We start from the raw sequence: 16,367 nt of genomic DNA on the forward strand, positions 1-16,367 counted from the left end.
AAGTGTTACGTAGCCATACTGGCTTGCAACGCTCTTATCCCTTGGCTGGGCTGATGGGCCAGTGGTTGAGCAGTGATTTCTCAGATGGAACATGCTTATCTGTGCTAAACTGTTTTTTTAGTATGGCTTAGAACGTGTTTCAACCAATCACAATGCTTGTTTTGACCAACCCGTTGTAGAATATTTTTGAACAATAGCCTGTATAGAAATCAAAAAGGTCTCTGGTGCTGCAGTATGCCTCATTTATTGTCATGCTCTGTTCTGGTATAAAAAAATATTCTGCTCATCTCCAGTCATGTAGAATGAAAAGGCCTTTTATTTTGCCTCAGAGAGCAAATAAGATGAGATTCACGCTCTGCTTATATTATAATGGATATATTTTCACCCCTACCCTGTCCGTGGTGTTCTGCGAATCCAAAACCTTCTGGCTACTTCGCCATGTAATGCTTACAAAACAAAGTTTATAAAACTGCCTATCTAAGGCTTGTTCGTGTCTGTTCTCCATTGTTTCAACAAGAGAAACCTCAGAGGATATTCAACCCTAAGGGCAAATCCAAGGTCATCTCAATATCTTTACAGTAGAAACTAACAAAACACACCAGAACTGACAAGGTGCACACTGATCAGTAAAAGAGAGGCTAACATTCTATAACACTCCCTTTCCTCTGCACAGTTCTCTCACAGTGAGAAACTATAGGATTACAATAGTGTTCTATGCTTTCTTCATTTGATCAAATTAAAACGTTGCCAATTATTTTATCAGATAAAAATTAAGTGACGGCGAGACTAATCTTAGCTGGTCTGAAAGAACTGATGAGGCTTTTCTCATGTATATATACATTGGTGTCATTTTAAAAATGGCCCAATCTGGAGAATCTCTTCTCACAGTCAGAGCAGGAGCAAGGCTTCTCTTCTGTGTGTGTTCTCAGATTAACTGTCAGACCCCTTGATGTTGTGAAGCTCTTCCCAGCTTCAGAGCAGGAGTAAGGCTTCTCTCGTGTGCATCCGTTGGTGTGATTTTAAGTTGTCCTGTCGAGAGAAATTCTTCCTGCAGTCAGAGCAGAAGTAAGGTTTCTCTCCTGTGTGTATCCGTTGGTGTGATTTTAAGCTGTCCTGTCGAGAGAAATTCTTCCCACAGTCAGAACAGAAGTAAAGCTTCTCTCCTGTGTGTATCCGTTGGTGTGATTTTAAGCTGTCCTGTAGAGAGAAACTCTTGCCACAGTCAGAGCAGTAGTAAGGCTTCTCTCCTGTATGTATACGCTGGTGACCTTTTAACTTATCAAATTGGGAAAAACGTTTTCCACAGTCAGAGCAGGAGTAAGGCTTTTCTCTAGTGTGCACACTCTGATGAATTGTCAGAGACCCAGATGTTGTGAAGCTCTTCCCACAGTCAGAGCAGGAGTAAGGCTTCTCTCCTGTGTGTATACGTTCATGTGTTTTTAAGTGGCCTAGTCGAGAGAAACTCTTCCCACAGTCAGGGCAGGAGTAAGGCTTTTCTCTAGTGTGCACACTCTGATGAATTGTCAGAGACCCAGATGTTGTGAAGCTCTTCCCACAGTCAGAGCAGGAGTAAGGCTTCTCTCCAGTGTGTATCCGTTGGTGTGATTTTAAGCTGCCCCGTCGAGAGAAATTCTTCCCACAGTCAGAGCAGAAGTAAGGCTTCTCTCCTGTATGTATAAGTTCATGTGTTTTTAAGTGGCCCAGTTGGGAGAAACTCTTTCTACAGTCAGAGCAGGAGTAAGGCTTCTCTCCTGTGTGTATTTTTAGGTGTATTTTTAGCTTTGATAGAATTCGGAAAATCTCCTCACAATGTGGGCAGTGGTGAGACCTCTTAGCTCTGTGATCTTCCTGCTGTTGCTCTCTGGATGTAGATAATGACTCAACGTCTCCTGTGTGAACAACATCAGAAAAAGGTCAATTGGTGTGATATACACTAAGTATTCAAAACATTATGAACTCTTTACATGACAGACTGACCAGGTGAAAGCTATGATCCCTTATTGATGCCACTTGGTAAATCCACTTCAAATCAGTGTAGATTAAAAAGAGGAGACAGATTAAAGAAGACCTTTAAAGCCCTGAGATAATTGAGACATGGATTGATTATGTATGTGTGTCATTCAGAGAGTGAATGGGCATGATAAAATATGTTTTTACCAAATACAAAAAGCTGAAGAATATACGCACATCCAGGTAATCAAATCAACTTTTAGGGCTCCCAAGTGGAGCAGCGGTCTAAGGCACTGCATCTCAGTGCTAGAAGCGTCACTACAGACGCTGGTTCGATTCCAGGCTGTATCACAACCGGCCGTGATTGGGAGGCCCATAGGGCGGCGCACAATTGGTCCAGCATCGTTCAGGTTAGGGTTTGGCCGGGGTAGGCCGTCATTGTAAATAATAAATTGTTCTAACTGACTTGCCTAGTTAAATAAAGGTTGAATAAAATAAAAACCATAGGCACTGAGCTTGTCTGACAGGCTCACTAAATAAATGATAAGCGTGCCAGAGAGTGGTTTGTAAGGTTTTATTGTTAAGCAATGTCTCACTCAGTAACTTTCCACATACCACCTTCCTATCCACCCTTCATTGACCCCAACCTATACATTCCTTATACATGTAAAGTAAACAATGAGTTGGTATCATGAATAAGTATATTTCAAGCTAGAATCAAGAGTATGTTTATATGATAGAGCTAATACCAATGATTGTGAACGATTGCCCTATAACACGGTCTTATAACTTAACTGTTTTATATTATTGTATTCTCACTATGTTGAAGTTACTATTCAAAAAGGAGGGACTGTTGGATTCTAGCTTGAAATAAACTTATTCATGTTACCATACTAGAACTTATTGATGACTACTATGTATTAGGAATGTATTGGTTGGGGTCAATGAAGGGTGGATGGGAACTTGGTGTATGGAAAGTTACTGAGTGAGACAAGGGGAAGTGCAGAAAGTTAAACCTCTGGGAGGGGGGCCAGAGGGGCCCACCACAACAACCCTCCTACTACAGTCCTCTCACACACACTTCCCACAAAGGTTCTAGAATCAGGAAGGACCATGACTACACCAGTGAGAGGAACCAACTAAGTTCCTGACTAGCAACAGAGATATGTATAGGCTGTCTAGATGTGTAAGGAGTTGACCCCATCTAGTAGGAGGTTATAAATATATGTGCTTGTGTAATCATGCTTTGTCTTTGCAGCTGTTTGACCCCGTGGGTGAAAAAACTTGGTTTGAGCTTTTCCTAGTAGTCAGTTTGAGTTTTTACTCTGTTTGTTCAAAACCTAACAGGAAGCTTCATAATGAATAATGGAAAAGCTTGATAATGAAAAATTATCTAACGGCAAAATGATGAACACGGTGTGCTTTATCTATTACCTAGTTCACCAGTTGACTACAGGTATTTAAATAGTACTAATGTTCAAAGCCCAAAAAACGTCACTTAGCAGAATGTGGCAGGTAGCCTGGCGTGTAGGAGAGTTGGGCCAGTAACCGAAAGGTTGCTGGATCGAATCCCCAAGCTGACAAGGTAAACATCTGTCATTCTGCCCCTGAGCAAGGCAGTTAACACACTGTTCCCCAGGTGCCGAAGACGTGGATGTCGATTAAGGCAGCCCTACGCACCTCTCTGATTCAGTGGGGTTGGGTTAAATGTGGAAGACACATTTCAGTTGAATGCATTCAGTTGTACAACTGACTAGGTATCCCCTTTCCCCCCTCACAAAATGCTAAAATGCTAATCCTCATAGAGAACGCTAACTAAATGATAATGAGCGCATTGAGAACATTTTGTACAGCTTCTGATATAAACTATACAAGTATACAGGTTTACTCAAACACGCTACAAACAGTTTGCTGCAAGCACAAAACTAATATTAGCATGCAAGGCTCTTGATCCAGGAGGGGATTCTCTGCTGTTACCAAGCGAATGCTTGATTTTTGGAAGAAGATAACCACTTAGCTAGATAGATAACTAGCTACTAAATTAGCAAACCAAATGCACAAATGCAGAGTATTTAGCACATTGTAGACGGTTAACTTAATAGTTATAAGATATCTAGCTGGCAAACATTTAGTTGTGAATTCCATACTGTATTGATATCACCTGGCGCGTGAAGCACGACAGTCAGTGACTCACAAGGCTCCGGTCTCTTCTCATTGACTGGGGACTACTGGAAGCTACATAATAATGTGATGCAATGTTCTTTGTCTCCTCATGTATTGCACAAGTTGACTGCAAGTATTTACTTAAAAAGTGCATACAAATAATCACATTGTTTCAACTGTACTGAAAAACCATCCTGTGCCATTTTTCCAAATACCCTGGTATACAGTATAGTAACTACAGTAACTACAGACTCATTTCATAGAACTTCTAAACACTGGCAGTTTGTCTACTTCACTTCTTTAGTCTACTCTCTGAACACTGCAAATAGCCCTGTTAATAAAACAAATGCTGACAATACTGGTGTCAAACCATGCAAGTCTCAGTAGCATTAAATAATATCTACATTCTCATTGAAACAGTTCTACTGCAACTTTTCATACACAGTGGGAAGTTGGAATGAACAACAAACTTAGTTAGATAGAACCTGCTCTTACCATGAGAAACAGATTTCCCAATCTTCTCCTCCTCTTCTTCATCTTTAATGTTGAGATTCAGCTCCAGTGTTTGACTGCAGTCTTCCAGCTTCACTGATGCCATCTCTGGATCCTGCAGTGCAAACTGGGCTCCACTGTCACAATCAGGACCCAGTGACTGTAGGTTTGGACTCAGTGTGGAAGGAGAGAGGCATGCTGGGTTTGTCCTCAATTGTTGATGTTACCGACCTCAGACTTAATATTCTAGTCAGCCTGTAGTAACAAAAAGAAACGGACACAAAAGTTATTGTCTTGACAGTTCTGGCACTTTCTTTATTCTCAAAAATATATATTATATTATTGTTCAATTACCTCATTTCAACAAATCAGGTAGCTTTAAAATTAGGCTACACAACGTAAATGAACTTAATCTACAGTAGATTTTCCAAATTCACATAAATGCATTAATGACAAAAACCATTTAGTACAAGGTTACAATTTATTTTAGGAACTATGTACTATGTTCCTGAATAATAGTGTCTTCGCTACATTATTTCAATCAACAACCATTTATATTTCCCGTTCACACCAGTAGCAATTATAGATAAACAACTGAATGTCTGAATATTAGTACACATGTAGTAAACTGCTAATCATTACATTCAGTTTCAAAACAGTAGCGCAACCGTGAAATTGTCTTGTTCTGATGCTCCCACACTGCCTGGACTGAAGTCCGTTGACGCAGAAAGAGCGGGCGCCGCCATTTTACCAGCTCGTGAATTTTACACAAAACCAATAACGACATGTACAACAAACCCAGAAATCTCAAATAAATTGATCCTTTATATAATTACCTTGACAAAATGATATACATCCACTCAGACAAACCCTGTCTCTAACTATGTTACTTGTAAAATAGTTTTTCACTTTCACTCGCTCGGGTTGACACAAATAACGTTATATCACATAAATCCTTTACCAAACATGATAATACCTTGATGTATTTGTTACCTAGCATGTCATGACATGTTCTTTCGATGTTATAACGTTTAAACGTGCTATTACATACCTGTATTAATATATTTAAAACCGACACAAAAGTTTGTCTAGAATGCACAATTCTGGGTCTTTCTTTATTCTGAAAAATGATGCTCGCCTGCGCAGAACTTCCTGTTCCCCACTACAGCCACAGAGTTCCTAAACACAGAGACGCAACAACGCGAGACTTCCGAGAACGCTTGGGAAGCAGACCAAGCCGGGGTTTGAGAGGTCAATGAGAGAAGTAAACAATTCTGATACTATGCAGCGGCAAATGGGGATCCTAATAAATACCAAAACACAAACAAGATTCGGTCAGCACACACTTGATACATGGCCATTATTTTATCAATTTCGTCACAACAGCTCTCAATAGGTATCTTACGTATTGTATATGTAGATATTCTTCTACAAATGCCCCAAAATATGCAACGCTGTTTCTGGGCGGTCATAACAAAAGGTACAATTTGAATGCATGTTTTTTTTACTAATTCATATAGTGGTTGGCAGGATAATATTTATGTTTTTTTTTTTTTTACTTCCTTCATTTGTTTAATAAGTAGGTATATGTGTGGCAGCATCCAAACTTTTTTCCAACAGATATTATCAATAAATCCATTCCAATAAGGCATGACATAAGGTATAGAAACAACGTAAAAGAAAAACGAATCTTTCCTACTGATGAATCAACAGGGTCAACGGAAGGTCGGCTCTGAGGGTCAGGTTTTGACACGTTCCTGAATAATAAAGCAACACCTGAGGGAATGGCATCTAAAATAATTGCAAAATCTTTAGGTGTTACAGGGACCTTGTACAGTGATAAGAATTCCTTATAACTAAGTAAAATACTCTCTGCATTTACCAGTTGGCTCACCAATAGGATATTATTTCAGAACCAATATTATAAAAACAAAGTAGTCTTTTTATTTAAAAAATGTAATTTAACTAGGGAAGCCAGTTAAGAACAAATTCTTATTTACAATGACAGCCTACCAGGGAACAGTGGGTTAACTGCCTTATTCAGGGGCAGAACGACAGATTTTTACCTTGTCAACTCTGGGATTATTTTTACCTTGTCAGCTCGGGGATTCGATCCAGCAACCGTTCTGTTATTGGCCTATCGCTCTAACCACTAGGCTACCTGCCACCCCAATATGTCACAATATGTCCCGATTATTCCATATATAATATCTGTGTGGAGAAAAATAATGCTTATGAATTAAGGACCATGACAAGAAAACCTGCCGATGAAAAGCAGAAAGTTTCACTGGACCTTTGTCAATATTATACCGTAAACTACATAATAATGTGACAGATGCACTAACGTATTGCACAAGTTAACTGCTGGTATTTACTTAAAAAGTAAAAAGTAACTACAAATATTACATTTCTTTTTTTTAACTTCAAAGAAAATAGTTTCAACAGTATTGATAAACCATCCTGTGGCTTTTTTCAAGTATGCTGGTATATACGGAATTACGCCCAAGCCTAGTAACTACACATACTCATTTCATAGAACTTCTTCACTGGCAGTTTGTCTACTTCACTTCTTTAGTCTACTCTCTGATCACTCCAGATAGCTCAGTTGGTTATGGAAAATATATTTCACAGCGGTTTAGATGGTACAATGATTTTTGCATAGCGCATCTTTAAGCAAATCAGATGGCATGATTTTCTAGTTTTTTATTTTTGGATAGCCAGGGGCACATTCCAACACTCAGCCATAATTTACAAATGTAGTATTTGTGTTTAGTGAGCCCGCCAGATCAGAGGCAGTAGGGATGGCAACGTGTGAATTGGACCATATTGCTGTCCTGCCTGACCATTTGTAATGTAAACAGTACTTTTGGGAGTCAGTAAAAATGTATGGGAGTAAAAAGTACATATATTCTTTCGGGAATTTAGTGGAGTAAAAGTTGCCAGAAAATATCAATAGTAAAGTACAGATACCCCAAAAAACGACTTAAAGGAGAAGTTTCCTGTTTTACAACAACTCAGTCACACCTTGCCTGTTTGATTTAGAGATACAATACCAATACTAATTTGTAGCAGACAGTTGTTCCTATCACATGTTGAATGTAGTAGCTCTAACAATCTCTGAGACATGTTATAACCATGCCCAGTCTCCCTCCCATTAAAGGAGAAGTGTCCTATTTTACAACCAAATCTTTATTTTTGATGTAAATTGAATTTTATAAAAGAGTTCAAACACTTTTTGTGATTTCACATGTTTTTGAGAACCTTACCCCAACCAGCGAATCACTTCCTCGTCCTTGTTTAGCAGTATGGGCCCCCAAAAAACATAAACAAAGGCGCCACAAAAAACACCCAAATACGTCCTTTTATTAAACTGAAAAGCTCTCAGTATAGTGATGGAGGTCTTCAGATGTTGTACACATTAAATTGTGTCATTCCGAACTTTGTCCGCAACGTTTTATTCCATTTTGTTGCGACTCGAGCGATAACACAGTCCATTTCACATTTAACTTCCAAAATAAAGGAAACACTTTGAGTAAATGAGGGATACAAAGTATATTAAACGTATATTGTGCTTCCACACAGGAAGTTCCAGACACTTGTAGAATCTATGCCAAGGCGCATTGAAGCTGTTCTGGTGGCTCGTGGTGGCCCAACACACTATTAGAATAGAATAAAACTTTATTGTCCAATTTTTCTTTTGCATCACTTTCATTAAAAGAATCGCATACATTCTCACATCACATTTAAACCAGTCAGTCCATCATATTGCATACACTAACAATTTAGAGGACATTAATACATTCACTCACAACGACCACTGTTCCAACTGCACCAGATCTATGGTTCTCAATCCTGGTCCTGGGGACCCAAAGGGGTGTACACTGTCATATTGAACGTGAGGATCCTCTCCACCAGCTCAGATTACCATACCAGACTGTCATATTGAACGTGAGGATCATCTAACCAGCTCAGATTACCATACCAGACTGTCATATTGAACGTGAGGATCATCTAACCAGCTCAGATTACCATACCAGACTGTCATATTGAACATGAGGATGCTCTCCACCAGGTCAGATTACCATACCAGACTGTCATATTGAACGTGAGGATCATCTAACCAGCTCAGATTACCATACCAGACTGTCATATTGAACGTGAGGATCATCTAACCAGCTCAGATTACCATACCAGACTGTCATATTGAACATGAGGATGCTCTCCACCAGGTCAGATTACCATACCAGACTGCCATATTGAACGTGAGGATCATCTAACCAGCTCAGATTACTATACCAGACTGTCATATTGAACGTGAGGATACGCTCCACCAAGCTGCTGTACACGCTCTCCAGAACATCCTGGCTGACCCCAAACCCCTTTAATTTCCTGAGTAAGAACAGGCATTAGTTTGCTAATTTAAAAATACAGTCTGCATTCTCTGTAAAACTCAGCTTGTTATCAATTTGTGTCCCTAGGTATTTAAAACACTCAACCACCTCCACTGGTTGGTCGTTCAGCGAGAATGGTTGGGACATTGGCAAGTTGTTGCCATTGATGATCAGCTTTTCCACATTGATATGGAGGGCGTTGACGGTTGTTGATCTGTTGTTGGTCTGTTTAAAATTGCTGTCCCCATCTGATGTAGCATCTTTTTTTTTTTAACAGTCCTACCAGAGCCATGTAATCCACGTACTTAAAAAGGCACTATATGATGGAGTTTCCTTTATTTCTGCAGTTACCTGTAGCAGCAGACTACATGGAAAATGGAATCACTCGAGATGGCCCGAGTCGCGGAAAATGGAATATAACCTTGCAGGTAAAGTTCGTAATGAAACAACTTTATGTGTACATCATTATACTGAGAGCCATTTCTAAAAGGACGTCTTGGGGTGTTTTATTAGATTTTGTTCACGTTTTTTCAGGACCTCCATACTACGTAACGACGATGAAGAAGTGATTTGCTCTTTGGGGTACATTTTTCTTAAACATGTGAAATCACAAAAATGGTGACTGGACCCTTCTTTAACATGCAATTTACATAAAAATGTTTGTATTTTTACTTTTTACTACCAATTGTATTTCCTTTTTCACGCCATAGTAACAATTATATATAAAGATAGAAACAACGTGTCTGAATATTAGTACACATGTAGACACTGATAAACATTACATTCAGCTTCAAAACAGTAGTGCAACTGTGAAATTGTCTCTCTCCTGCACCGCTACCTCATTCGTATACGTTAACTGCTTTAGTGCTTATTGACGATAGTATCTTCTGACCAGCGGAGTTTTAAGAGCCCCAAAACTAGTCTAAACATTAACACGCATCGCTTGCAGTACTTGTTTGGAAACATAAGAAACGTATCTTTCATATCAGCGAAATATCATTTTCAAAAAACAAGGTTAAGTTACCTTTGTAGGGTTAGTGTTCCCACACGGCCCTATCGCCATGTTACAGCACTTGTTAACGGAAGACATAGGCACCCACCTGTCTTTGTTTGAAACATTAGTTGACGTGAAAGGGGCATATCAGCATATGTTTCGAAAGCGATGATTATTTACGTTTCTCAACGTTAAAACACAACGTCGGAATTGTAGTTTACACAGAGCCAAATATGGGCAAATGTTACAGCTGAAAACCCTACTTACGGAGACCGAGGTAAAGCCAGTTTCAGGTTGCATATTCGCGCTTTCAAACCCCTTGCCCCAGACTCCAAATAAGTGTCATGAAGTTGGAATAATTGCGCACAACATTGCACAGGTTTTATTTTCACGATTTGGACATTTATTCGCTTTTCAAAGCTAATAAACATGTGGAAATGTGAGCAGCATTTTGTATTCCTAGTTTAATTAGTTAGGCAGCGTAAACAAAGTACAGACCTTTTTTACATTTGAATTTCAATAGCTTCTTGGTCATGTGACCTACTGACTTCAAACAAGGTTCAGAATGTCCACTCAGTGGACCTACACATTGCACATCCTTTTGTTTGTCCATTTTCATCTCACACGATGTTACATTAATTTGCCTGCTCTGCCCCCCTGAAGGACAGTGTCACTCACACACCAATTCACTTGGGCCTTCTCCTTGGGGCCTTCCTGACCTCCAGGCAGGCCCCTATTGACCTGGTGACCTCTGACTCCTGGCCTCTAGGCCTACACTCCCTGCCTGCCTGCCTGCCCTCTCCCTGGGCCCAAGAGTGTATAGCTTACTCCCTGGAACTACAGACCTCCAGGCCTCCACACCTACTCCCCTTTCCCAGTCAACACCCCTCTCCCTTGGCCTTAGAGCATAGCTTACTCCCTGGAATTACTAAAACGTCTATAGTCCCGCTGTCAGGAACCACGTGCACCTGGTAACCCGAAACAGGCTCTGTGCTCCTGGTGACCCACCCGCTTTTATCTGCTCAGTCCCCACTCCAACTTCCATGGCCTGAGTGCTGCCCCTAGCCCCAGAGTCCGGCCACCCCTACTTGGACTCGGAGTGCCCCACGCCTTGATGGATATGCACCTGGTAACCTGAAACAAGCTCTGTGCACCTGGTGACCCGCCCGCTTTTATCGGCTCAGAGACTAAATCCCCAACCCAACCTCCACGGCCTGAGTGCTGCCCCCAGCACCTGAGTCCGGCCAACCCTGCTCGTGCTCTGAGTGCCCCCCGCCTTGGGGGAGGTGCACCTGGTGACCTTTTGACTTCCACAGTGAGTCCCAACCTGACTCACAGTCCCACCAGATGGGCGACCACCACCTAGCCTCCTACCTATCCAGAGCCCAATGTCTTATGCCTTCTACCCGCCTGCCTGGGTTCTCTCACGCTCTGTGTCTGGCCCCTGGCCCTTCTCCGTGCACATGTTAACCCGTTACTAAAGGAGGATGGTGGAGGAAGACGCCTTCCGTACCCGACAAAAGCTTGGATCAAGGGCTGACTTTCAATAGTGAGCTGCTCTGCTACGTACGAAACCCTGACCCAGAATCAGGTAATCTACAAGTGATTTAGCACCAGGTTCCCCACAAACATGCTGTGCGCATCAGGAGAGGGGCAGCAACTCCTCCGGCCGCACCCCAACCCCGTCACAAACGGATCTACTCACCTGCCAAAAGAGGCAGGCTATCCCGGGCCAACCGAAGATCCACGGCGCTATGGTATCGTTACATTTAGGGGGGATTCGGTCTTAGATGTGTTCAGTCATAATCCCACAGATGGTAGCTTCGCACCATTGGCTCCTCAGCCAAGCAAATACACCAAATGTCTGAACCTGCAGTTCCTCTCGTACTGAGCAGGATTACTATTGCAACAACACATCATCAGTAGGGTAAAATTAACCTGTCTCACAGTGGTTTAAATCCAGCTCACGTTCCTTATTAGTGGGTGAACAATCCAACGCTTGATGAATTCTGATTCACAATGATAAGAAGAGCCGACATCAAAAGATCAAAAAGTGACGTCGCTATGAACGCATTGCCCCCACAAGCCAGTTATTGCTGTGGTAACTTTTCTGACACAAATTCAGAGGGATCGTGAGGCCCCGCTTTCACGGTCTGTATTCATACTGAAAATCAAGATCAAGCGAGCTTTTGCCCTTCTGCTCCACGGGAAGTTCCTGTCCTCCCTAAGCTTGCCTTAGGACACCTGCGTTACCGTTTGACAGGTGTACCGCCCCAGTCAAACTTCTCACCTGCCACTGTCCCCAGAGCGGGTCGCACCCGGGGCTCGCCTCCCCGCCTTACCGGGTAAGTGAAAAAACGATAAGAGTAGTGGTATTTCAGCGGTGGCCGAGGCCTCCCACTTATTCTACACCTCTCATGTCTCTTCACAGTGCCAGACTAGAGTCAAATTCAACAGGGTCTTCTTTCCCCGCTGATTCCGTCAAGCCCATTCCCTTGGCTGTGGTTTCGATAGATAGTAGGTAGGAACAGTGGGAATCTCGTTCATCCAGTCATGTGCGTCACTAATTAGATGACAAGGCATTTGGCTACCTCAAGAGACTCTTAATTATGTCCCGCTGTTTACCCCCCGCTTTATCAAATTTCCTCACTTTGACATGAGGGGGTCACAGCCACCCCGAAGGTGGTTTGACTGCGACCGCGAAGGGTAGCATGCTACGGTCAGATATCATCAAATTGACAACCATTCGAGTCACGCTCTGTGGTATCATCAGAGGCTTTTCTGTTTTACAAACTGGACATCAGTTGCCGCTACTAACCTTCAGGGGACTTTAACTGAGTTTTTACACCCAATCGACATCAAGTGCCAGCGCAATACTTATAGACTTGAGAACCAAATACCTATCGCAGTATCTAGTGGCACCATCGACCGGGTGTCGGAAGAAGCAACAGAAAATAATCATCCCCTTTCAATCATTTGCTTGCTCAGTCAGCCCTCCGGGACAGAAACCTCTCCCCACTTCGAAGGGCATGAGCCAGATCCATGCAATGCCCTATCACTGTGGGGCCAATGGGTTTAGTCTCCGCCTCAAGTCTAGTGAGCATAGAGGAGACCTCCCCACCTACAATGTATGGGGCAGGCGAGCGCCGTAGCTGGGGAGATCTACGAGAAGAGTCCGGCGCACGTCCAGAGTTGCCGCCACCAACTGCCGGAACCAACCCCCCCCCCCCCCCCCCCCCACACACACACACACACCACCCCGACGAAGGGGGTGGTGTGTGTGGTTCCGGCAGTTGGTGGCGGCAACTCTGGACGAAGGGGTCTTTTTTGCCAACTTCCCTTACCTACATTGTTATAACATGCCAGAGGCTGTTCACCTTGGAGACCTGCTGCGGATATGCGTACGGCCCGGCGTGAGATTTACACCCTCTCCCCTGGATTTTCAAGGGCCAGCGAGAGCTCACCGGACGCCGCCGGAACCGACATTCTGAAAGTAGTTTGAGGTCAGTAGGTCACATTACCAAGGGGCTATTGGAATGGTAAACGTTGAAACATGTATGTAAAATCATGTGAGATGAAAATGGACATTCTGAACCTTGTTTGAGTCCAGGTCAACAGACGCCTCACGTCCTCAACTGGCAGCTTCATTAAATAGTACCCGCAAAACATCAGTCTAAACAGTGAAGAGGCGACTCTGGGATGCTGGCCTTCTAGGCAGAGTTCCTCTGTCCAGTGTCTGTGTTATTTTGCCCATCTTAATCTTTTATTGGCCAGTCTGAGATATGGCTTTTTCTTTGCAACTCTGCCTAGAAGGCCAGCATACCAATTCACTGTTGACATTGAGACTGGTGTTTTGCAGGTACTATTTAATGAAGCTGCCAGTTGAGGACTTGTGAGGCGTCTGTTTCTCAAACTAGACACTAATGTACGTGTCCTCTTGCTCAGTTGTGTACCGGGGCCTCCCACTCCTCTTTCTATTATGGTTAGAGCCAGTTTGCACTGTTCTGTGAAGGTAGTAGTACGAGATCGTTGTACGAGATCTTCAGTTTCTTGGCAATTTCTCACATGGAATAGCCTTAATTTCTCAGAACAAGAATAGAGTGACATGTTTCAGAAGAAAGTTATTTGTTTCTAGCCATTTTGAGCCTGTAATCGAACCCACAAATGCTAATGCTCCAGATACTCAACTAGTCTGAAGGACAGTTTTATTGCTTCTTTAATCAGAACAACAGTTTTCGGCTGTGTTAACATAATTGCAAAAGGGTTTTCTAAAGATCAATTAGCCTTTTCAAATTATAAACCTGGAGTAGCTAACACAACGTGACACTGGAACACAGGAGTGATAGTTGCTGATAATGGGCATCTGTAGGCCTATGTAGACATTCCGTAAAAAATCTGTCATTTTACTTAATTGACTGTAACGTTGTGAAATGAGCACCAATCGGGCTTGATAGCCAATGAGCTGGGCTTTACGGTAGTATGCGGAAACCCTGTATCTGTCGCACAATTTCTGTCGCGTTACGCGTTACGCAGATCTGTGAGTTATGAAGTTATGAAAACTGGGTGTTTTGCAAATGTTGAACTTACGATATGGCTACTAATACTGGAAAAGCTCAATCAAGTCCAAGTATACAGATTTTGGATGATATTCTTGCAGAAAAATGTAAAAGACAACAGCTAAAGGAGAGGACGCTAACGTTACATTAGACTGGTTTTAATAGTAGATATCGATTGGAAAGGTAAATGTTTTCTATTTATTAACGTATATGCACCATCGACACCCAAGGAAAGGAGGGAAATGCTTAACGACCTAGACGCTATTTTTATGACAAACAGACAGGTGTTTATGGGGGGAGATTTTAATGTGTCATATGACCGAGGTAATCTAGGAGGGCATCTTGTAAAAAGGTTCAATTTATAAAACAGGGCATTTGGAAAAGAATACAATTCGAAATAGATAAGTGGGGCATTGTATCAGTTAAACAGAGATGGAAAGGGATTTACCCTTCATTGTGAACGTTTTTATAGCTTATATATAATTATATTACATAAGTATAATTGAAATGTAGGCTAAGCCTTTGTACATATTTGATATACACTGAGGTTTATTCAGAGTTCACTTTGGCATATGTATATGCTTGTATTTATAGAATTGTTTGTATTGTTTTTGGAGATTGTTAGAGGCATGTTAAACTTGAATGTAATAATACTGGTCAGGTTCTGCAGAACAGCACTTTTTTGAGGAGTTTTGCTATTTTTATATTGTTACGGTACTTTTTCATACTTTTTTTATGAATCCATGTTATGTACAACGTAATGCAATGAATTTGTAATTGTATTTGAATGTGAAATGAAAATAACAATTATTTAAAAAAATAAAAAATCTGTTCTTATCAGTTTAATATCTGATACGTCCCCTATCTGGGGAACATATATTAAATTGATTTTTGGAATAGGGAGATGGAATAGGGGCTTCCTCCGTCCACTCCACGCATCGACCTGGTATTGCAGTACCTCCAGGAACGGTGCACCCCCTGTCGTTGTAAATATAAATCAGTCATTGATTCGTTTTTAATTTGTTAGGATCATAATCTATATTGTATTTTCAAAATGTGCAAGTTCATTTTAGTGGCAGTGATGGCTAGATAGTGCTGGTCAAGTCGGTCACCGTTATATTGACTTTGATAGCTGATGTGAATGTTGCGTTAATCTTAAAAAAAAAAAAAAATCGTCACATGCACGGGATACAGGGTGTAAACGGTACAGTGAAATGCTTAGTTGCAACCTCTCCTCAACGATCAAAAATATACACAAACAGCTAAGTAATAAAGTAGTTATAAAAATGGTTATGATTGGAAATATATACACAAGAAGACTATACAGTTTCAACTATGAAATGTGCTAAAGTCATGTACTGGTAACATGGACTGCCTCACATACCGGTAACGTTATCTGATGTATTTGTCTGAAGTCATTATTTGATAGGCCTGCTATTTTCACAAGACTCAAATATATGACTCAGCTGCCTGTGTTAAAGTAACTATGTCTGTTTATCCTATTGATTCTATTTCAATGATTTCACACTGCACTTTTTCAAGTGACAAACTTGATATAGTGTAGTAAGAGTTATTCCTTCACTTACGGCATTATTACATATCATATATACACAATACAGTCACTGGCTTACGGCCATACCAGTCTCAATACGCCTGGTCTCGGAAGCTAAGCAGGGTCGGGCCTGGTTTGTACTTGGATGGTACGCTGCCTAGGAATACCAGGTGCAGTAAGCTTTTTTGTCCAGCAGGGTGTACTCTTGTACTATTTAATCAGGGAGCAACTGTCTTTATGTATTAAAGTTTCTCTCAATCGGCTACAAG

General features: G+C 41.6%; 3 protein-coding genes and 2 pseudogenes across 7 annotated transcripts in view; 3 read left to right on the forward strand and 2 right to left on the reverse strand.

Annotated features, from left to right (window-relative positions):
• LOC139533032 (zinc finger protein 271-like) overlaps positions 1-16,367 on the forward strand; it is a 279,603-nt gene that overhangs the window by 234,740 nt on the left and 28,496 nt on the right. The window lies entirely within an intron of this gene.
• The window catches only part of LOC139533065 (zinc finger protein ZFP2-like), a 316,223-nt gene that overhangs the window by 155,954 nt on the left and 143,902 nt on the right, over positions 1-16,367 (forward strand). The window lies entirely within an intron of this gene.
• LOC139533031 (zinc finger protein ZFP2-like) overlaps positions 1-16,367 on the reverse strand; it is a 530,089-nt gene that overhangs the window by 38,803 nt on the left and 474,919 nt on the right. The gene's annotated exons all lie outside the window — the stretch shown is intronic.
• LOC139533079 (zinc finger protein ZFP2-like) lies at positions 223-10,115 on the reverse strand (annotated as a pseudogene).
• LOC139533110 (U2 spliceosomal RNA) lies at positions 15,347-15,526 on the forward strand (annotated as a pseudogene).

This window comes from Salvelinus alpinus, chromosome 10 (assembly GCF_045679555.1).
Source record: "Salvelinus alpinus chromosome 10, SLU_Salpinus.1, whole genome shotgun sequence".
Taxonomy (NCBI): Eukaryota; Metazoa; Chordata; class Actinopteri; order Salmoniformes; family Salmonidae; genus Salvelinus; species Salvelinus alpinus.